Source organism: Triturus cristatus, chromosome 8, assembly GCF_964204655.1.
Source record: "Triturus cristatus chromosome 8, aTriCri1.1, whole genome shotgun sequence".
Classification (NCBI taxonomy): Eukaryota; Metazoa; Chordata; class Amphibia; order Caudata; family Salamandridae; genus Triturus; species Triturus cristatus.
The window spans coordinates 1250581786-1250606317 of NC_140591.1; the positions used below are offsets into that span (position 1 = coordinate 1250581786).

The 24532-nt window shown below is 41.7% G+C and overlaps 1 long non-coding RNA gene across 2 annotated transcripts; it reads left to right on the forward strand.

Moving 5' to 3' along the window:
* The first annotated feature begins 17513 nt into the window (after window positions 1-17513).
* Window positions 17514-20780, forward strand: LOC146805673 (uncharacterized). Of its 2 annotated transcripts, none has more exons than XR_014967489.1 (6): window positions 17514-17553; window positions 17665-17728; window positions 18554-18623; window positions 18742-18840; window positions 18962-19053; window positions 19485-20780. It is a non-coding gene; the product is annotated as an uncharacterized LOC146805673 (long non-coding RNA). The 2 variants fall into 2 exon arrangements; XR_014967490.1 differs by having other exon boundaries at window positions 17520-17553; window positions 17665-17957.
* The last annotated feature ends 3752 nt before the right edge of the window (window positions 20781-24532 follow it).

Here is a 24532-nt window from a genome sequence, read left to right on the forward strand (position 1 = left end):
TCGGGACCTCGCTCCGGTCCGGGAGAACTGCCTTAATTTACGTTCTCTCTCGTGTATCACTTTGCCCTCTGCGTATATGTCACTCTCTCAATACCTCTATCACTCATGACCTCTTTCTTTCGTAGCTCTGTCTCTCGATCATGCCCTGTCTCTCTCTAGCACCTTCTGTATTTCTGTCGCTCTCTCAGTATCTCTCTCGTGGAGCCACTGGATAGTAAAACCCAGCAGTTCTGAATGACCAGGACATGTGCAAATGATCTCTGAAAGTCACTGTATGTACCTTGTCCTCGTGCACATTCATGGCAGGTTGTTTTGAAAGATGTCTGTATTTTTCTGTGGTTCCTCTCCACCGATTGCTCCGCCTCTTCCAGCCCCCCCCCCTCTAGTGTCCCTCTCGCTTTCGGTTCTGTGCACCTCTCACCGGGTGTTTCCCGCTCCCTCTGTGTCTCTCACACAGCACCGCACATGCAGTCTCTCTCTCACTGTCTACCACTCTACCCCACTCACGCTCTCTTTATTGACCTTTCCCTTTACCGCTTTCCTTCATGCTGCTGCTTTTTACCTTCTGCTTCTCTCTCATGTTCTGGCTGTCTCTCTGTCCCTCTCACAGCCCGTGTCTGTCTCTCTGTGCACCCTGGCCTCTATTCGCCTCTCTGTCTCTCCACCCGCACCCTTCTCGCCCTCAGTGTGGCTGACGCTGTCACGCTGTACCCCGACCTCTCTCTCCACCTCTCCCTCGCATCTTACCTGTCTGTCAGGCTCAGTTTTTATCTCTCTCCACAGCCCGTTTACCCTTGTCTCCCTTCCTGCAGCCCTGACCCCCTTGACAGCATTATCTGTCATCCTTTGCATTCTCTTTAAACCACTGTCCCTCATCAGTGCTCTCCACCACTGACATATCTCTTTACCTCTCAAACTGTATTCTTTTCTCCCTCTCACATCTCATGTTCTCCCCCCTCCATCTCTCTCTCAGCTCGGTCGGCTCTCTCTTCAGTTCAATGCTCTCCAAGCCTTTGCTCCTTCCCCCGCCCTAGAATCTCCCTCTTTTTACTTTCATCATCATCATCATCATCGTCATCAAAGTAGCTTTATTCTGTTTTAAGAATACAAACCATAACAAGCATTTGCAATGCAATAGGTCTTGCCTTTGGGACCTTTTAAGTATTTAGCCATGCAACAGTTGATGTTGGTGCACCAAGGAGGTTGTGCTGGATAACTAAACACTTAAAAGGTCCCAAAGGTGAGACCTATTGGCATAGCCAATAGGTCTCACCTTTGGGACCTTATAAGTATTTTGTTATGCAGCACAATATCCCTGGTGCAACAACATTAACAGTTGCATGGCTAAACAGTTATAGCTATTGGCATTGTAAATGCCAATGCCTTTTATTTATCTGTTTTCAAAACCAACACAAACATAAAAGGTTTGTCATTCACAATGCCAATAGCTAACATTTGCAAAACCAACACATAGATAAAAGGTTTGTCATTTCCAATGCCAATAGCTCAAACTTTTGCGAATGCGAGACCTATTGCATTGCAAATGCTTGTTAAATCTGCAACCACCCAGTTCCACAAGCACTCTATCTCCTGGGCCTGCAAGCTAAATGCAGAAAGCCTTCCTCGCAATCACTGCATCGAGGACAACTGTCCAGTCAGGAAGATGTCATACAGTGTAGGTCTTGTGGAGTAAGGTAGGTCCTGTTCAGGAAATTATAGCGAACCAGCTTAAGTCCGGCATTACAAGAGACCATGTGTGTTAAGGCCATTGACTCATACCCGATCCCCATCATCCAGCAGGACTTCCAAGTTGGCATCCCATGCGGCCTATGAGTGTGGAGGAGACCACACAGCATCCACTCGCATGGCCTTTTAGAACAGCATGATCAAGTGGCAGTCAGAATTGCAGGACTGGAGTATGCCGAGAGTATGTCTGTCAGGCCGGCATGGTGTAGAAAATGCCCAGGGCCAAGAGTTAATGTAAGACATGCCCCCTTAAATGATATGAAGTTCTTCCCAGGGTACAGGTCCCAAAAGAGTTCACACCCTCCCATACACCATGCCTGGCAGGACACATTGTCCATCATCTGCCTGACGGGGTTCAACATCCAGATCAGAAGTTCTCGGTGAAATGGGGCCCACTTGAGCACAGTCTGGACAAAGCGTTGCCAGATGGGATGGTATCCATTTGTCGAACTATGAGTGGGACAGCATGTGAAATCCCCACTCGCTTCATCAGGAGCTCGGGTAGATGCTCCACTGGGACTCTCCCAGCCAGCAGGCTATTTTGCCATTTATCATCAGGATCCAGTAAACGGGCCATGTGTTGCAAGTGAATTCTAAATTGAGTTGTGAGGCTTCCTGTCCCCCATCCTGATACATCCTCGTCAGCGTCATCAGGGCCTCTCTGCTACTGCTACTTCTACCCCCCAACAATAGGGATATGAGAAGTGAGTCCAGTTGCCTGAAGACCCTTGTTGGAAGGGGGCAAAGGGAGTTCTGCAACATGTACAGGCATCTTGGGAGTAGCACCATCTTGGCCATTGCCAGTCAGCCCATCAGTGAGAGAGGCAACGTGTTCCAAAAGAGAACAGATTACCTTAATCCATCTACGACCCTTTCAGTATTTAGGCTGAGCTGCAGTGCCTCAGTATGTGCCACTTTGATGCCCAGGCATCTAAATTGAGACGTCTCCCAATGCAGCCCCATATATGGTAAGTGCTCCGGTGGAATCCTGGTCAGCGAGGCAAGTGGGAACAACAGGAACTTGGAACGATTGAGCAACAGTCTGGAAAGATTCCCGAAAGCATTGAACAGCCAAAGTAACATTGGCACAACAACCCTGGGGAGGACAGGTAAAACAGAGGATTGTCCACGTAGAGTGAAATAATGTGTTGGGCATCTCCTGATCATATACCCCGATCCCGCAGCTCCCGGGGCGTCCATACCCCCAAAGGCTCCATCGTAATCACAAACAAGAGCGGTGAGAGTGGGCAACCCTGGCGTGTCCCACGTCCTAATGTCCATGCATCTGAGCAAATGCACCCCACGCATACTGTAGATCTAAGCTCAGTAGACAGGCAGTAAATAAATATATTGTTTCAATTAAACAAAAATTGTTACAAAAGTCCGTGCGTGGTGTGTCCTTCCAAGGACCTTCTTTAATCATTAGTAAAACCAGCGTCGTATCATTTAATTTAGTACATTTTGAATAGTTTAAAAAAACATAAAATAGAGGTCCATAAACACTTCATAACTGCTCACAGATTTGGGCCTGAGGTCTTACTTTAGACCAAGGTTCGATCTTTGCTTATGAGTTCTTTAAATTGTCATGAAAAGTTCGCTAATCTAGCCAGTTCCGTGGGGATCTCTAAGTTTAAAGAGAAGCTTCATTGCATCTAGGCAAGTACGGATGCCGTATTTTAAACAAGGGTTATAATAATTAGCAACGTTCATGTGTCAGTTCTGGGCAGATACAAACTATGTGGGCCAGGGACTCCTCGAACTGATTTTCAGCAAGTGTTTTGTCTTTTATTGGCATAACCATGAGTCTGACTGATAGGATTTGCTTTAATATTGGAGCTGAATCAAGGTATAGCTGCCTCAGTTTGTCCTTGTAAAAACTGGCTAAAATCCCAATGTTGCTGCTAGAGGACTCTATCGCCCCCATGTCATCCTGCTTTGTTAATATTCTTACTTGTTTCCTTAAAATTGTGTTAAGCAGACCCGGTTGATGAATAAAGTAGCCCCAGCTGGACAAACCAAGGTGCAGCTCAATGAGGGCAGTAGATAGAGCGTCTGCCCAAGAATGTTTGCCTTTTGTGAAAATTTCTTTCAGGGTTGCTTTCATTGTGTGTGGAGGGGCAGCGCATGTCCATTGATAATAGCGGATGACCGATGCCTAGTGTTCATAAGATTGTTTACTTATTCCGAATTCCAGTCGTACTAAGCATTCCTGGAGTGAGCTGGTGTCTGGAAAATTAGTGTGAATGCTGACAGTTGGCAGACTCCATGATGTTGATTAGGCCCCAGGAAAGTCTTGTTGCCCGTAGGGAGATTGAAGGAATTAGCTTGGTTTTTATAACCTTTCAAATAGGCTCAGTTGTCGGACTACACAATTTTGAATTGAGTTTGCAGAGGGAGTACGTCACCACCTTGGCTTTAGATTCTATGGATGCAATGTGTGCTGTCGGCTTGTTGTTGCTCATGATCCATACTCCCAGGCAGTTATACTTAGTTGTTGTAGATATTTTCAGGTTGCCAATTTTCCACAGATGTTTAAGTTTGTTAACATGTTTTCCAAAGATGACTACCTTTGTTTAACTAGCGTTTGCTGTCAATTAATTTTCTTCATTGTAAATGCGTAGTGCATCCATAAAGACCATGTCCTCAGCGTATTGCATTAAGAACAGTCTGGTCGTTCCAATTTTGGGTGCTAACAGGTTGGCTTTTGATACATTTTTGCCAAAATCTGCAGTACATAAATTAAAGAGTAACGGTGCCAGTGCGCAGCCTTGTTTCAACCCTCGGGCGATGTGTATCTTCTTTGTGGCTCTATTCCGGGTGAGTTTGAAGCATACCCAGGTTCTGGAGTAGAGGGCAATAATGGCGTTCACGAGCCTGGTTGGGATCCCCCAGTTTTGTCATTTTTACCAGAGAAAGTTTCTGTTGACACCGTTGAACGCCACTGAGTAGTCTATAAAGCATGCAAAGAGGGTGCACTGTTAATCCCCGGTGGACTGTTCTAGGTAGGCTAGGGCTAGAATGTTATCCAGTGTTGATGCACCTTCCCAAAAGCCAGATTGATAGACTGATAGTATTTCAGCCTCATTAGCCCAGTTTTGGAGATCTTGTAGAAGCAGACTTGCATATGCCTTTACCTCGATATCCAGGAGGGCTATCATCCTGTAGTTACTCTTCCCAGGCTCACCTCAACTGGCTGGGCAATAGATCTACTGCGCTGTGAAAGCAGTTGTCCTGCCCCTCACTTTACAATCCGAGTGCTCTGAGGTACCAGGGTGGTCAGCATAGGGGTGCTCTCCGAGCCTCGAGGGCAGGCATGCCCATCAGCAGGACTGGCTGAGGACCGCAGTCAGATCCAGCAAGGCAGCATGGGCAATTTAGCAAGAGCACCAAGGGCGATCCTCCGCACCTCACAGTCTGCAGCATGGCATCCGCATTGTGCACCCAGTACCTCCGGCCACAGCTACCACTGTTCCAGGACAGGTCACTCCACAATAGCAGGTGTTGGGGACCCCGCTGACAGATGGAGATCCAGCGGGGCAGGAGCAGTCACCAGGGAGCTTGCTCCAGACCTCAGAGAAGCTGGCCACCACCCAGTACCACCAAGGCCCAACCCAGCCTGACAATCAATCCGGCCCACCGTGCAGACCCGAGCCATGGGCCACCCATCGTGGATGTGTTAGGGCTCAGTTGTGCCTCCGGCACTGCAGGAATACAGGAGAGTTAGGGATTCAGGGTCCATCCTTCTAGCAGGTGGCTCTTCATTGCATTATGTTGCTACACCATGTTTCACTATGATGCACTCACAGACCTCATTGCGTTCTCCATCCAGGTCAGGGGAGTGAGGGCTACAATCAATCTCGGGACAACAGCATGTCTCACCGGAGACTGCAGTGATCTAGAGATAAGGAAGTGGCAGCATCATGCAAGATTGGTAGGATAAAACAAGTGGGCTGTCCAGGAGCTCAACGGATCACGTCCTGTCGGACATGTTTACAGGCCATGCCCCCAAATATGCTGATGTTTAATATGAAATCCAGAGGAAGACTTAATTTTACATAAAAAAGGGTCCAACACTAAAATAAAAAGAAGAGGAGATTCACTATTAATATAACCAGATAAAATAAGAAAGAATGAGAAGAAGAAAGAGGTATGGAAGATGGAATAAAGAGGAAATTAGAAAGAAAAGCAGAAAGAAGAAAAAAACTCATAAGGGAATGTGGAAACAAAATTCCAAATAAAACAAAGGTAACATATAGAAACTTTTCAAATATTAAAACATATACCATAACAGGTGAAGAGGAGTGGGGGCACCCACAAAAAGATGTGCAAAGCCCAGCTCTATTTCCACATGAAACAATCATGACAACATGCTAAACAACAGGTAAAAACATTTAGGCAAAATTAGTGAAAGATATATTAACATGAATAATTAGAACAAAAAAGAGGAAATACTGTCACTTACCTACACACAGGACAGATAAATTGAACATGAAACCAACAACACTGAACAACTTGAATCCACTAATCACATTTACTTGACAACACAAAGACAATCGAAGAGAATGAAATATGTATCAGCAAAAGGAGGGATATAAGTGATTACTTTGAATTTTTAAAACCAGGATGCTAAGGAAAGAATAACCAATATGATTAAAACATTCGAATACCAATAGAATATGTTTATTAAATAGTATGAGCATCTATATCTAAAGTCTCAGTCTGGTGTCATTGCAGCAAGTCGTTTCGAACAGTGGGATCACTATGAGTGGTGGTCTTGTCTCTGTAAGTTACCTTGAAGAAACAAGGATGCACCAGCCCACACCGGACATTCATAGTCCGAAATGGAGGACTTTGATCTAGAAACTGCTTTCGCCTAGTTGCAATTGCTTTGGAAACATCTTCAAACAAAAAACAGTATTGCCTGGCCATTGAAGAGTTTTGTGTAGTTTTACTGTTTTGACAATCTCCATCAGGTTAGTATATTGAAGTAATAACATGATGATACCACTAGGTTTAGCTCTTGCAGTGGATGTGAGTTTTGGGCCCAAAAGCTGAGCTCTCTGTATGCTTCAAGGGTTTATGGGGTTTCAATGAACAGTCTTTGGTAACATTGACTGAAAAAAGTAATCATATCTGAGCCCGCTACTCCTCCCTCCAGGATGCCATACAGTCTGAGATTATTTATCCTGTTTCTGTTGTACAAATCTTCAGTTACCCTTTTAAGCACATCAACATCTTTTTTGATTTGTGAAACATTGGACACAGTCTTCCACATTATTAAGACATTGCTCCATAGTAGAGACCCTTTTATCAAACCCCCCCCTTTCTTTCAGCCTTTTCAGAGAAGCATTAGTTTCTAGAACAAACAGTCTCAAATACTTCAGCTCATCCTTCAAATGATCTAATGTTAAGGACAATGGAGATTTAGGAGGATAGTCAACATCTTTTCTTAGATCTCTTAACTGAAACTGAGGTGATAATTCTTTTAGCAATAGCACCAGGACCCTGAGTAGGAGATGCAAAAACATGACCATCTGAAGAAGGAAAATTCCAGCCCTTCATCATATCCGCTTTATTTCTGCCCATAAAACAATATGTTGAATGTAAGAAGTCTAATAGGAACTGTTACTGTATGAATAATACAAATATTTGTGACCGGGAAAGAAAGACCTTATGAGTCAATAGTCTATCATCTGAGGTATTTTGGGATAAATCCAAACGCTATCTGGGCAGAAAAACAAAATGGTTTCCTGAAAATATCTCCTTAATTAATAGATATATACAGAAAAGTCTGTATTCATTACAGTGTGAGGTGCAGACATGAGGCTCATGTCCAATTATCAGATACAACAAGGCGGCTTGAGCATCTCCAAATTAGAAAATATTTAAATATGCCACCTAAAACTACTTAGGGTATATCAATGTGATGAATGCTAAAAAATAAAATAGCTCAAGCTCTGTTTAGTGTCAATGTGCTTGAAGAGGGAGAACACCTCATTCAATGGTTACTACTGGATTTGGCTCTGTGTTCTATCAAGCTAGTATTTATTTCCTCTGTGTTATCTGATTCTCATGTTCTTCTGCATTGATATGCTTTTTCACTTGTGTTCTATCTAAATCACACTTACATCACATGATGAAGCCTTTCTCACTAAAACCATAAAATATATAAATGAATAAATAAATAAGCAATGCAGCCATAAAACATAAATTACTTTTGTGCCTGCACAAAATTAGCATGCAGGAAAGTAACTGGTAAAACGAAATATTATGGAAAAATGATCACCCAATAATCTGGGAAAAGACCTTTATTTATGATCATGCTGTAGTGAAATAAGTGCCCCTTTGAAAGAAAATTGGTTAGTAATTGGGAGACTCGGTGCCCGTTCAATGTAATAAGTCCAAACCATTGTCAGGTCCAACACCAAAGTTCAATAAATTAACCGGCGCTCATCATCTGGTACCCATGGCACAGAACAGAAAGGCTTGACTTAAGGAAATGTGTGCCGAGTATTTAGCAGTCCCAAAATAATTCAAAATCCAAAACTCAACAATAAAAATCCCACAAAATATTTTTAAAAATAGAAAACATTTAATTAGAAAAATGGCACAAAATGCTTACATTCCAAAAAGGGGAACCAGAGAAATGGTTTATTAATGTTTAAGGGTAAAAAGGCACCAAGGAAAAGTATAGTGTCAAAAGTCACTGTTTGTGGTTGACCTTGACCTAGGCCTGATTTCAGGCCAAACATGACAGTGTGAGGGTTGGATACAAAAAGTTGGTACTTCCGCCGAAGATTTTATTTTATGACTTAGTCTCTGAAATAGAAGTCAAATTCCACCTGTGGGGCAAGCTTAAAGGCTGTATCCAGCAAAGTCCTCTCAAACTTGGATAGCCATTAGAAGAAGTCTGGCTAAAAGTGTTCAATTTAGGGGGAACAGCTGAGACCCAGAAAATTTAAATTTCAGAAGCCCTCTTGTTGAGGGGATGCCTTTTGCACCTTCAAACTCTTTTTTTGGATCTCAAGCTCCACCAGCAGGACAAACATGGAAGTTGTATGCAATAAAGACCCCAACATTGGAAACCTTTGCTGCCTGGTCCTGCTGAGGCTCTGGACATCATGAAAGTCCAAAAAAGTTTCTTCTAAGGCTTTCAGGACCTCAGGAACAGTACTTAGGGTCCCTGACTCACTCCAGCAGATGCCACAAGTAAGATCCAGTCCAGGTCGATTTGCTACTGGTCAGCTGGTTACACTAGGAAAAGCACGTCTTGTAGGATACTGTTTTCCTGGAGCCACAAAGGAGGTCAGCCAACTGAACTTTGGAGTCCAGTTCTCCCTCCTGAATACAAGTGGGAGCACATCCTACCTCTCCGATCCCCACACAGGTCACAAATAACAAGTCCATTCATCTGCTGTTCTTCTAAAGGTCCAGAAAGTGTTAGGATGAGCTAGGGATTAGAGATGAGGTGCACATGTGTAGGGTTCACTAGCAAGTGGGTGTGGCTAACTCCTGGATACTCCCTAACCAATGCAAAGACGGTTCTCTAGGGCCAAACTTCCTATATTTGCAGCACCTAATGTTTGCCTTACTGCAAATTGTCCCAGAGTCAATTATTCTGAGATAAATCCAATATGGCAGAAACCTTCTTGCCCTTGTAGGTGGCTAGTGTCCCTGCCAGGGGTGTGTCGAGTGAAATGAGCAGCCGCCTCCTCCTGAAACACATCAAACTATTTCTGGAACCAACTTCCGCTCCTATTTCATTAGTGGCAAGCTGGCTTCAGTTGGCCCAGGGAACAAAGGTATCTCTTCCCCGGGTCTCCTTTCCACTTAGCTATGGATGTGCGTTCCTCACTGTGCTTCCTCTCATGTTAATGAAGATCCTAAACCCACCCTAGGTGGCCTTTGTCAGCCAAGAGGAGTTACACACCTCACACCCTAATCTTCCTGCCATAAGATATAGGCTATTATTTATGCTTTAGAAGCAGTTCTCAAATCTCATTGAGGGTAAGCATTGACAGGGGCCAGTTGCTGGCAGGCAAATGCTATTAGAAGTTTAGGCAGAAAAAGTCTGACTTTTTAAAAGTTAATTTTCCGAAATAGTTCTCAAAAATCTAACTTGAACATTGAATTTGATTTTATTAAATATTATAAACAGTGGTTGAACCATTTCTGCAGCTTATCTGTTACACCTGGCATCCTTGACGTGGTTCTCCCTTAACGTTTTGCAGTCAATTCTCCTGTTCTACTGACTTCATTTTCCTGACTTTAGGATTTTTCACCCTTTACCACTGCTAACCAGTGCTAAAGTCCTTGCACTCCCTCCTTAAAACATGGTAAAATTGGTTTACACTCAATTGGCTTATTTAAGTTACTTGGAGGTTCCTAGTAAAGTGTTACTACATGTGCCCGGGGCCTGTAAATGAAATGCCAATAGTGGGCCTGCAGTACCGACTTAAGTAACCCTTTAAGCATGTCTCAGACCTGCCATTGCAGCCTGTGTGGGCAGTTTTAAAACTGCCATTTCAAACTGGCAAAATAAACCTTTTGCCAGGCTCAAACCTTCCTTTTTAAAACAGATAAGTCACCCCTACGGAAGGCCCTGAACAGCAAGCCAGAGGGCGGGGTGTAGTGTATTTGAAAAGTAGAGCATGCATTTTTAATTTTTACATATCTTGGTAGTGAAAAATGACTAACTTTCGTTTTACACTACTGCTAGGCCTACCTCTCCTATAGGATAACTTTGGAGTTTCCTTATTTCATTTAATAAGCTGTAACTTCCAATTGAAAGTAGTTAAGCAGATCGAGTTTATGTAACATTTTCTAATTAAAAGCCCTCTTGTTTGAAAATAGCCCTCTCTAAAAGGGCATCCTAAACTTTTTTTTCCTTCCTCCTCCTCTGCTACCACATTTCTAATTCCTTATACCCTTCTCCTCCACCGGATGATTTCACTTGCACGATCAGCGCTGTACAGCTGACGTCCCTAGACGCCTTCCTGGCATCCTAAATCGGCCCTTCTTCCCGAGCGCACTGATTTCCTCGTGCCACAGCACTCATCAACTTGGCCACCCGGTCCTGATGATGATCCTAACTTGAAAGGATCGAAACGCCGTCGACCCTCCCACATCAGCAAAAATCCTTTGGCGCACACCGTACTTTGGTTCTCGGAATCGCTGAAAATCATTGCCTATCTTTTCGAATTAATCATGTTGTGAACCAATAATTTTGTACATATTATATTGTACTCTTCACCTTGCGCCCTGCACTGTGTTTTTCTCACATTGTCACTTGCGCCGTCATGTTTTATCACAAGCACAATGTGCACTTCTCTTGGGTTGCCACTGCATACATGCTCAACAGTGCTGGTATAACTGTTATGTATATTTCAATATATGATGCATAAGAGCACATTCAGCAAATGACTTGGAGTCTCTCATCTTTATTCTCCTATTGTAATGTCTTGTACATACAAGCATAATTATTTTGAATGAATCCGGTTGAGATATTGTTACATATTTGTAAGCCAGGTACTGCTGAGCCCGAATGGTCCATTCCATTAGGGGATTTGGTCACTGCTATACTAACTATGGATGAACGTTTTTGGGCCACAAGGGTGTCCAGGGAAAGTATTTTTTCTGTAAGCTGAATCTGGTGGGTCAGCAATGATTCAGCTGTAGTCAGAAAGGCATCCAAAGTCCCCTAACCCCACCACCTACCAGAGAGCCCGTGACCTTGCGCTTGCTCATTCTGCTCATTGTGCTCTCAAACTTATGCACAAGGATGTCACAAAACAATACCTTAAGTGTCCTCCCTGAGTCCGACTACTTAATTGCCTTGTCGCCCAGATATCAGGGGGGTGACCCAGCCCTGCCGCGCCCTGTCGCGGGAGCCCTTGCCGACACTTATGTGGCGCCTGGTGCATGGGGTGACGTTGATGGCATGCGCGCCGCTTCGCTCGCTGGGAAATGTAGTCCCTCCCCGGTCCTAGCCCTCGATGTACTCCTCGGGTGGCGGGGTGGCCCAGGGGCTTCAGCGGCAGAACAACCTCCCAGCGGGAGACCTGCAGCTGTTGATGCAAAGATATATCTTAAACCAGTTGGCAGGTACGAAAGAAAGGAAGGGGCTCAGCAATCACTTGTCATCCACTGTGAAACTCCGTAAAGAAGGCGCCACAGGAGTGTGAAATAAGAAACGTTCTCACATGGAATACCAATGAAAAGTGGTACCTTACAGAAGAGCTGGAGGAGTGGATATCAAAAGGGGAGGAGCCGGTGTTGTCTGTCCCCTTCCACAGATCGTCGCCAATGATGAAAAGACGAAGCCTTCAATGAGGTGAGTAAAGTCTTTATTGCCGGTCTCCTCTCTCCACCAACTATCCGCTAACTGACATACTTGAACATTCCAAGGTAGCCTTCAGGGAACAGAGGGAGAAACCAGGGAGGAGAAGGGGGGAGCCAATGAAGGAATATACCAATAATAAACAGTGAGAATAAGAGTTGGAAGTGACTCCAAATAAACAGAAGAATAAATCAATAAATAAACTGACAGAAGAAATACAGATTGTAACACTCATCTAGCTGTTAAATTTAGGGGGCAACAGTATGTACCCCTGGGGCACACCACAGATGAAGGTCTCCAGGTCAGAGGGGTAAAGTGGAAATTTGCTGATGATCATATCCAAAGGATATTAACCATCAGAGCTCCTCTCTTGACATTCCTACGCCCATGAACCTTGCAATAAGTGTTGAGTTTGTGATGGTGCTGAAGGGAGCTGATAGGACAAATAACACCACCACCATCCACTAGCATGCATGAATATTTAAGAACTTACTCAATGACTGACTCTGAAGCCCTACTGGGTTGAAAGCCTGCCTGGTAGCTGACCAGAATGTTATTATTTTCTACATATCATTATAGTTGGTTAAACAGCTACTTACCTAAAATATGGAGTATGGAAATGGATCCACAGATGTTGTTGTCCTCGAAGTTAAGAGAAGTTTTTTAAAATAAGGTTATACCAATGCACAGTTTACATATTTTGGGCATTGTGTCAGAACAAAAACAACTATTAAAGCTGGTGACAAAATCACTGAGTAGTTTGGATACGGCTCAGCTTCTCAGCCACCTGGACTTCAGCTTTCCTAATTATATTTGATCCATTACACCAGAGATTTAGTTTGGATTACGTGGATCTGAAAGGCCTTTATTAATCGCTACACCATAAACATTTCCCCTGTTGTTAGTGTAATTTTGACTCAATTGACCTTCAGAACCCTGTCTGTGTTTCCTACAATGATCTGTGTAAGTGTAAGATCTGGGCTAGTTTCACTAGCCATGTATTCAGTTGCCAGGAGTTGTCAACTGCCCTCAGCACCCTCAGAGACCTAGAAGATGAATGAAGAGACTTGGGAACCAGGAGGAGAGACAGTCCCACCCAATCGGCTACTCTTCCGACAATGGCCACCACAGCCAACAAAGTTTGACCACATCCTTGACCATAAATCTAGTCAGTCCCCAGGTTGGCCCTTTTATTATTCAATGCAAGTTAGTATTGGGGTTTTATGACCAAACATCAATACAACATCCAGAAACACCAGGCATGATCCCAATTTAGATGCATTAGCATCTGGGCCCAGCAAAAGATGGAACATATATTATGAGGACCCGCACACCTTACCTGCCTCCACATAAAGAGCATTAAAATCAGATAAAGTTCCCTCCAACCATCAATTCAATAGGCAAAGAGAACATGAAGAAGAGGAAATGTTGTTCCTTCCAGTAGTTCACCCTACTCACCAGACGAGACAAATTACTCTTTCTAGTGGATGCACGTTTGATACATTGACATATCAGAAGGTCACCTTACCCACCTTGGGCCCGATTCACAGAACTAACTTAAGACAAAATCCTAAACTTACTACCATTTTGGTATTCACAGAAGGCACTTACTCATTTTGGTATTCACAGAAGGCACTTACTCATTTCGGTATTCACAGAAGTTAGGAGTCCTAACTTTAGGACTCCTAAATGCCTTCTGTGAATACCGAAAGTCTTAAAATTAGGATTTTTCTCAGTTTAGTAGTAGTATAGTTAGGACTCCTAACTTTAGGACTCCTAAATGCCTTCTGTGAATACCGAAAGTCTTAAAATTAGGATTTTTCTCAATTTAGTAGTCCTAAGTTTAGGACTACTAACTTTAGGACTCCTAAATGCCTTCTGTGAATACCGAAAGCCTTAAAATTAGGATTTTTCTCAGTTTAGTAGTAGTATAGTTAGGACTCCTAACTTTAGGACTCCTAAATGTCTTCTGTGAATACCAAAAGTCTTAAAATTAGGATTTTTCTCAATTTAGTAGTCCTAAATTTAGACTTAGGACTACTAAATTGAGAAAAATCCTAATTTTAAGACTTTCGGTATTCACAGAAGGCATTTAGGAGTCCTAAAGTTAGGAGTCCTAACTTCTGTGAATACCGAAATGAGTAAGTGCCTTCTGTGAATACCAAAATGAGTAAGTGCCTTCTGTGAATACCAAAATGGTAGTAAGTTTAGGATTTTGTCTTAAGTTAGTTCTGTGAATCGGGCCCCTTGCATCTACATCTGCACTTTATCATCTGCAATTCGACTTCCAGGTTGGGAGGAGGTGACAACATTTCCTGGAATAAATTACATTATGATCTTTATTAAGGTCTCCTCCTCATCTTTTAAGTTTTCTATTTTTAGTGATGATGGATCCAGCGAACCTAAAATACGTAGGACTGTATCATGATGAGCTGTACCACTTCAGCACTGAGCTGAGATGACTGCCTGTTTTTTTGTGTCTGAGGCATATATAGTTCATAAACATAACTTGAAATTTCGGTGAGTTAAAGCATAGCTTTATACAGAACCATTTGGAAATGGAGAGAAGCAATCTCTGCTCACTGTTTCCGTATTGTCCTGCATAATGTTGATGCACTAACATTGAGAAATTCTGAATTATATATATGGACTTTAGAGGCCTCAGATGCAAAAAGAACAGATGATTGGCTATGCACTGAACCAGTGAACCCCCCCCCTCCCTGTAGTGATCTAATAAAGATAGAGATCTCTGGAAAACAAGAGCTCAAATCAGGTAATCCTATGCAATGTGAATGAGGATGGCTACCACTGGACTTAACCATAAGCTTCCCAGAATAGAGGCCTGACTCACAAAGGTAAACTTACACTTTTGTGTAAGTTTATGTTTTGGGGATTTCCAACTATGAGTTAACAGTGATGAAACAAACATTTCATTTCAATTGTAGAGGTGTGTCATAATCATTTGTAGAGCGCACTCGCATATAACCATTTTTTTTATTAATGTGAAGTGGTACAATTTGAAATGTAGTAACATGAATACGTGGTGTATTTTAATCCATTGACAAATAACATGGAGAATCGACATAGATAGTGAATGTAACTAGCAGGAAACATTAACATGAAGAACTGGTGTTGTGCAATTGACACTTATTCAGGTGTTAAATGTGCTTATTAATTATGTTATTTCATTTCTAGCTAAATTTATTAGTTGAAATTGAATTAATGTTAAGTGAATTCATAAAGTTTTTTATGATTTCTCTCTTATGTTATCTAAAATGTATAGGCCTGAAATGCAAATCTTGCTTTAGAATTAACAGTTTGAATTTCATGTGTGCAATGGAATCTGTTCTTTCTCACGTTTTGTGTTGGAGGTGAAGAAGCACTCTCTTAGATAGAATAATGTATTTGTTTAGTCAGGCAAGGAGCAAAGAAGTTACAATCATGTGGCTTGAATCAATAAGGGAAGGTCATGGTTCTTCACACAGGAGAAGGCCTGGGAACCAAGGAAGGAAGGAAGGTACACCATCGACATTGTAGAAAAATACCTTCAGGACTGTACCCAGGGTGGATGGAGTGATCCAACGTGCATCTTCAGATTTCTACCTATAGATAAAGGTCGTTGGGAGTAGGGATAGAGTGCCACTTCTTTTTTGCCTTTGGAGAGAGAGTATCCTAGAAGCAGCTCTGTCTTTAGTAGCCTTATGCCACTTAACCCACTGATCATAGAGAAACGTCTTAGGGAGACTCCACGTGCTGACACCTTTTAGCCTTCCTCCTGAAAATACTTATTTATACTGATACTTCTACTTATATTTATACTTATTTAAGGATGTCACTTTAGTGTTGAAATAGGGATAGATTTAATGCTTTTCACTCACCAACCCTCGATGAAGGGAAATTTGGACTCATGCTTCCTGATTTTCTGTATTCTACTTCTTGAATTGATTCTGTTGCTTATGCTGCACTGTCTAAACTGGATGCGCAGATTTGGCTTCATGCTTATTCCTCTGTATTTCTTTACACTCGTGTTGAGGTGTCTCTATGTATCATATGCCCATGTGGGTTGATATACATTGGCAGCACCATACAAGCCTTAAAAGAAAGAATACAAGAACACATAAGGGCCATTCGGAACAACAACTCCAACTACCCTATGGCCATTAATTTTAATACAGTACATCCAAACATGTCTCTCATGAACATTAAATTGCATGGCATTGCACAAGCCTACAATGACCCTAGAGGTGGAGACCGTACATCGTCGCTTAGGATAATGGAATCAAAATGGATAATACGCCTTCGGGCAGTAGAACTGGGGATAAATTATGATAGAGAATTACATGTCTTCCTGGGGAAGTAAGATCATTCTCAGCAGGGGCTCCTCTTGATGAATGCCTGAGTGATGACTATTGTAACAACAAGACTAATACATTGAAAGTATATGACTAAGTTAGTTTACATGTATTTCCTCTTGATGAATGCCTGAGTGATGGCCATTGTAACGACAAGACTAATACATTGAAAATATATGACTAAGTTAGTTTACATGTATCTTTCAAATATACTTTACTGGATATGTTACCTTACCTTGTGAACAAATCTTCGTGAATGTAATTGTAAGGATGTTACAATGTTTTATATAAGAATGTACTGCTTATAACAGTCTCTTCAGTTCTATTTGATAAATATAAATGTCTCTCCTGATCTGTAAATGTATTAAACAGGAATGGTTTGGTTCAATGCATGCGAGACACACTAATTGCTCTTTATGGACATTCCATCATGGGATGCCACCTTTGGGAACGTGGGACATTCCTTTCACTAACGGATATTGCCAACCCAGGGACTTAGGTATCTTTAACCACTAGGTCAGATCCAGAAAGAATATCATGACATCCTCAAGAACTTTGTCTCTTGAAGACATATACAAGGCACTGATGCCTTGGACTAACAACGACTAGGGATTCTGGGAACAGGCATTTATATTCCTGTTAAGAACGGTCGGGGCATAATCAGTGTAGGGACATTTTATGGATTTTCTCACTTTGTTTTTGGAACTTTTAAAGAAATCGGCAAAATCGGTAAAATCACCTATTTTGACTTTCCAGATACACACCCTACGAACGGGAGTAATATTTCAAAACCTAATGCTCTCTTATAGTCAATCTCGTTCCGTTATGCCAACGTCTCAATAATAGACGGAGGTGTTTCCTGCGGGAGTAACTATTCCATTTTTACTGTTGGAGCTTGGGATGTCGACCCCATTTCCATTACTGTTTTAAAATGGCGAGGGTCTCTCCTTGGAATTTCTCGGTCCTCTTTCACTGTTGCCTCGTAGCATCATGAAAAAACCGACATAGTCCTTTCTTTGTGCTCATGATCTCTGTGCTTAAAAAACGGCGAACACAGACATCGACTGCACTCGTCCATCGTAGCCAGATTTACGGCGCGCTGTTTGCAGAAAACAAGTAAGTACGACCGCTTGGGGTTCGACTTGATATTATCTGACACTGAAATCTCTAGACAGTCATAGCTTGGAACAATGAGATAAGCGTAATTCAATTGTGCTTTCTTTACAGGGACCTATTATAGTCGCTGTATTTAGGAGCAGAGAAAGATAAATTACTAGTACTTTTGCAAATTGTAAGTATGATGCTTAAGATGTGGACATCTTACAACTGTCCTAATCACCGTCTTTGAAAGAATCGGAACGGCCAAGGATAAGTACATGCCATGACTAACATAGAGGGATGTTGCTGCTTCATAAAGTGTGGATAATTCAAATTTTACGTATGAACCTTGTACTCCATTCACGCAACATGCGGTTTTTAGAAGGAACGAATCAAAAAGCATATTGATGGTTTCCCACACAGTAAGCAAATGTTTTTAGAGTGAATATCGGCTAAATTGTTGGCCTTGCAAATTTTACGTATGAACTATGTTCCCTACTTACGCGACATACGGCATTCGACGGGAGGCAATTGAGAAATATATTGATAGTTCCCTATACAGTAAGAAAAAGTCCCCTTTTTTCTCTCTTTTTGTTATCTGAAACATAAGGAAGAAGTATTGAGGGGGATTAGATTATAGTGCCGCCAGGCAAATAACCGGGTCTTTGTTTCCATTTTCTGGAACATTATTAGAAACTCCGGGTACCTATTAAAACAATAACTCCTGTCTAACTGATAAAGCCTTGAGAGTGAATATCGACTTAATTGTTTGCCTTGCACCCGGACGCAGAGGTGCGCTGACACATACCTCATATTGATACAGTCTGGCATAATTCATTAACAGATTACCAACCACCTAATGGTGGGATGAAAGAATTTTTTGTACGGGGAACAGATTGCGCGACAATATTAGATAAACGGAATGTTTCTCCGAAGTTATTTATGTTTATTTTAAATATATTTTTGTCTGAGTGAAAAACAAACATTAGATCACGCCAGACGTTTTTATTTCTCATAGATGTTTTTATTGAGCAACTTCAATTGAAATACAGCTTTTGCACCGACAAAAACAGGGGACCTCGAATAAGGTCAGTGGCTATTAATAATTAGGATGACCATGTATGATGGAAACTATAGTGATCTTTCTTAATGACTATCGTGGACAGATATTCTAAATGTACCCTTCTTTTTGTGATATAATTTCAGGACCAATTCAGTGCCTAAGAGATTACACTAAGTCGCTAAAAGATTAATCGGTGCCCATGGTGTTTATTGACATCAGCGCATAGGATAAACCCTACTAAGGTCAGAATTGGTTATGTTTCAGAAGTACTATATACCAATAAATACAGTTCACGTACGTAAAGTGAACATAAACTTGCACATGTCCTGAACAACTAATGTTATTCCCATTCTCAACTTGCAGGATTGGTTCAATAATTACGGACCATTAACTGAATCTTCGGGCAACATCGTGCCCTTGCCATATCTTAACATTAATGCAAAACGACTTCTAAGGTATAACTTTCTCCTCTTCGTTCGTACATACTAGGTGTATGTGGCAAAACTCTTTTGCACACTGTTAAATGTCTTCACTAAGTAAGGGTGTTTTTCTAGGCGATTGAATTCAAGGTCTACATACTTCTTAAGCAGAATCTGACTTTCTGAATATTCTTTTCTTGGGCTTTCTATTTATTTGGATCACGGTACCCATTTATTTTCTATGCACCTTTCAAGTAGCATTTTGAACACTTCAAGGATCTATTTGGGATCTCTGTTCTTTTTCTTTCACATATATCTCTTACGTTTATTAAACCATTTCACAAAAGCTACTTAGCATTTACGTTTATGGAAGGGATAAACTAAGAACATCATGCATTTACCTTTTGTCCCTATAGGAAGAAAATTTATTTATTTGACTTTTTATCTTCTCTAAACTTTGTCTACAGCCTTGATAAAGTTACTAGACGTAACGAAACACGTGTCGGCTGTCTTTGGGAATAAGAAACTATCTTCACCACCTGGACTTTCTCATCAGAATATGATCGTTTTGTAATAAAATTAGAGAATATAGAACATTCATCCAACACAGAAATGTTTTGTATGGACTTGACTGTATACCCTGTAATGTTAAGTATACTGTATGAAAATCTCATATCATACTGAAAATTAAACCTTGTAAAAAAGAATCTTCGTATGATGTTTTTCCCTCTGAAACAAGGAAAGCATATACTGCGTTCTTAATTTCTGATAACAGAATAACACCTATTTTCACCGTAGTGTTTCCATCAAAGAACTGTTGAATTGTTTTTGATAAAATCTGTGATACACATCTTACATCTTCACTAAAACTATTAGAGTGCCGGGGTATAGCTATTTGCTAAAACATGTTAGAACAGATTCTCTCTTAGGAGAATTTCTGCCTATTTTTACATCTCTGGTAGTGGGATGTCTATCTACCCTGAGAGGCACCACAAATTGATCTAATAGTGCATACTACTTACTACAAGACTTGGATGTGCGGCTGTTCAAACCACCACTACCAATCAAGAGTTTCTTTACACTCGTGTTGAGGTGTCTCTATGTTCAGTTATCTTTGGCTTTGTCATAAATCAACTAACCTTAAGTAGCTGTCTGCAAGTTATTATGTGTCCATAAGAATTATTGATTAATTAATTGCTCTCCTAATTACTTTCTCCCCTTTACACGTTCATGCTGCGGAAAAGAACAATCAGAATGTGACTCTAGAGCAGTCGAGAACTTATGGGCCTGGCTCTTTCAACAGTAAGTCAATGACTGTAGAGACTCCTCAGTCGGGGCGGAAACTCTGCACATACAAAGATAGGCCTGCTCTATCTTTTTGTGTGGAGTTCGTTGCCCCAACTTCGAAGTCTCCACAGTTGTAAACTTACTATTAACTTGTAATTTGTTGTAGTTTGTAAATACCAAAAAGTAAACTTACATAAAAGTGTAAGTTTACCTTTGTGAAACGGGCCTTATATGTTTGTGTTAGCCATATATCTCCTGTATCAATACAATTCTGGAGAATTTACAGCCATGAGAAAGCCAAGTTTCAAGAGTCAGACTCAAGTTTTTCCTCAGTCGCAGACTGTAATGTTTCACACACTTTTAAAACGTTGGGTTGGTCTTTTCGTAGTTCAGAATACAGACTCTTGCTTGCTGATGTTAACTTGTTACATGTTGGGTCCCATTAGCTCTCCTGGCAGCATTAACTTTAAAGCACATGATGGAGCGGGTAGTACAACATTTTGTATACCCCCCCTATTCTGCATGAAAATACTTGTTGAATAAACTATTAATTATAATATTACTAAATACGTTTGCATGTGTATTATTCAACCTTATTAATATATGAAATATACGTTGGATTTGCATTTTGCATGGCTGAATAATTGTTATTACTAAAATACGTACGCATACTAACAGTATATATAGTAAATAGAATACTGCATGATATATGTGGCTTTTGTGACGTTTTCATAGTTTGCCCCAGATGACATCAAATGGGTGAATATGAACGCTTTAAATGTCGCTATACGCTAGATAATTACAAGCACATAGAGGGATTAGTAAGGGGTTAACATTTTATTCATTATTTCCATGTATTAATTACTTTTTGTGTTTGTTTTGCTTAAGTTGTCCTTTGGGCCTAAAAACAAGATGGCCGCCAACGTGATACGACGTGATGGCCATCATTCCACGAGGTTTCGGGCGAAGTGCGACTGCGCAACAGTTTGTTCCTGTGGCCTTGTCCTGACCCTTGTAAATAACAAGGGGACCCGATCGGGTTGCTTTGGACCTCGGGTGATTGCTTATTTTTAAAGAACAAAGGTCCTTAGCTAAAGGATAAATAAATCAAACATAAAGACATAGACTTCAATGAGAGCTATGGACAGTCTTCCAATGTCCAGCCGGAGAGAGGAACATTTATTTAGAGCAATGCAAAAAAGATTTAGACAAAGTAATAGACAACAAGAAAGGTGAAACAAGGGCACAGTCCTGTACCGAGCTTTACAAGAGGAAGAGTGAGAGGGAAACGAAATAGCAGGCAAAAACTTCAGGAGCAAGTGGTGGCTAACAGTACAATACAATCTAAGTGTAAGCTCTGACCAGCAGTAACCACAATAAAATTTACACAATGGATAAATTGTGGTACTGTTAGAAAAGTCGACGTTTCGATCCCTAGCTCATAATGCAATGGGATCATCCGCAGGTTTAAATAATAAACAATTGCCTGATTTGAGTTGGACGCCTGTGGGATTGAAACAGGAGAAAAAGGGGGAAAGAAAAACATAATAAGGTCCACCATTAATTTCTAAGGTAGCGTGTCAGCATCATTACAAGTTGTGAAGAGCATATGTATGGTCTGTTACTGAGAAAGTGATTTTAAAGGCAAAAAGTGAAATGACTGGGGCACAGTGAAACATGCAGTAGCGATCCAGTGCATGAATTGCATCAGTTGCCAAGCAAGGTGAAGAGCCTCAAGAACGAAGGTGAAATTTCTTACATGGGGCTATAACAAGATTTCTCATAGGCGACAGGCGAAATTAGGGTTGGCAAGATAGTACTACCACGTATCATGTGCAATTTTTAAAGACTGATCAGATACCGGGTGAGCGATGTATATTTAGGCCGTCATGCCCTGTTAGAACATGTCGACTGAGGCTTACGGGGAAGACACGGAGTTAAGAAAGTGATCAATTAAGTGAGGGTGGCGGCGCAATTGTGGAATATAAGCAGATCGAGGTGGTGTGTTTGGGGGGATACTGAGCCTTTGATTGCGAATGGCACAATGAAGGTATTGCCGGCGCAAGTGTGGGAGATAGAGTGATTAATGGATGTGAAGCAATTAATTACGAGCGGCGCAGTGAGAGTGTAGTCAGCGTACTGATTGCGGGAAAAGGCTGAACTTATGATGTGGCTCGTGGTGTGCCAAACAAGGGAATAGTGGCACTTGGTGATGTATTGCAACACCTGGGAAAAACGGAAAATTGTTGGGGTGAGCGGAAACATGCATGAGCCAGATCCTATGGGGTAAAGGATAACGGAGGCAAGGGGTGGGTTACCTTATATTAGGGTTGGATGATCGTGATCTGGGAGGTAGAGATCATGTTCGGGTGCCCGGATGGGCAGGCCGTCTGCTAGAATAACGCAGGATAAAAGGCAGCAGGCGATGGCTGCTGGTGTGTGATGAGCTGTGGGAATCAGAGAGGGCGTTAGTTTGGGGTTACCGATGGCAAGGGTTATGCCTGGTGTATAGCGATCCGTCTCGATGGCTTACCTCATTAGAGTCTCATCAAGACGAGGGGAGGCGTACGATCTTAAGTTCCTTAGAGCATGATAGCTGGAATGGGTTAGGGAACCGTGCATGTTGTATATGTAGGAACGACCGCCTCTAACATGTTTGGAAATAGAGGAGGGACTACGCAAGCAGTATCTGTGTAGGCGCCGATGTAGGGGCCATTTTGGAATGGGGCGCTTGAGTGGCAAACATCTTGGAGTAGTGAAAGGAATTGTCGCCGGGTGCTTAGTTGAAGGGGATTCGTCGTGAATGCAAAAGTGCCTGTGTGCTTAATTCATTGGGTAGCAAAAAAAAACATTTCTATATATAATCTTATTATGTACATATTTACAGGTTGGTTATGCGAGAGCAGTTCATACAGTAAAAATAACAATTCATTCATATTTTATCAGTATCAGTACCGGTAGAAACTGAATTAACTTTTGGTCTGATTTAAATAATTGGGTGCTTATAGTAGGGTTGTACAGTCATCTGATCTCTTGATCATATTTTGTGCATATTTACAATTTGGTTAATGCAAAGACAATTTATACCATGGAAATGTGTAACATTACATTCATATTTTACAGTGTCATTGAAAGTGGAAACTGAATTAACTTGTGTCCTATTTCTGTAAAGAGCCTAGAGTAGGGTTGTCCAGTCCTCTGTTCTATTGAGCCCGTTACGTATTGAATCAAAAGGATAATTGATTTTTGTTCGTCTCTGTTGAGTAATTGGGCTATGTTTCCACCTCTTTGGGGCAATTTCAGGACTTTGAGAACTGTCCAGCGTATGTCGTCCTCGCTGTGATTGGCATCAGAAAAATGGTCAACATGGGGCGCATTTGGTGTCCTACATCGGATGCGGCTTCTGTGTTGACAGATCCTGGTCTTGACTCTTTGCGTTGTTTGTCCGTTATATACTTTCTGGCATGGGCAATGGATAAGATAAATCACATTGGATGTGTTGCAGTTGGAGAATGATTGGCAGTGTACTGTAGTGTTCTTCAACGTAAAACTTTTACCCTCGATAGTGAACAGACAAACATTGCAACCTCCACATTTAACATGTCCAATGATGGGGGACAGACCCCAAACAGCATCAGAGTAGTAGCGTTAGAAGTGACAGGCAATGCAGCTCTGACCAGGTGATCTTTCAAGTTTTTACTCTTTTTGAAAGCGAATAGAGGTTTGTCAATGTTAAGACTACCAACATTCAAAATGGACCAATGGTGCAATATCATTTTTCTCAACTTGTTGGACACAGGGGAGAAAGTTGTGACACATGTAGGGGGATTAGGCAGCCATTTTGGAGTGGTGTTTGGGACGTGTGGGGCCGCCATTTTGAGCGATCTAGCGGTCTTCTACACATGCGGACACCCTATTTAAGGCGGTACTTCAAGGGGGTCAGCCTGGACAAGGTAACCTGGCTCACTTGAGCATTTTAAGCACTCGCGCTTTGTGCTCTGCAGCGAAGGCGCTTCGCGCTTGTATTTTAAACTACCTAGTTTAGTATTTACATTTTGATTTAATTTGTTTTTCCTTGTTCTTAATATAGGGCATCCTCCCTCCTCCCTCTTACCTGCATTTAAATTGGTTGTTTCACCACTGTTTTAGCGGGTCCGGTCCTGGTGGTGGCAGTTAGTAGGGGGATTAGGCAGCCATTTTGGAGTGGTGTTTGGGACGTGTGGGCTGC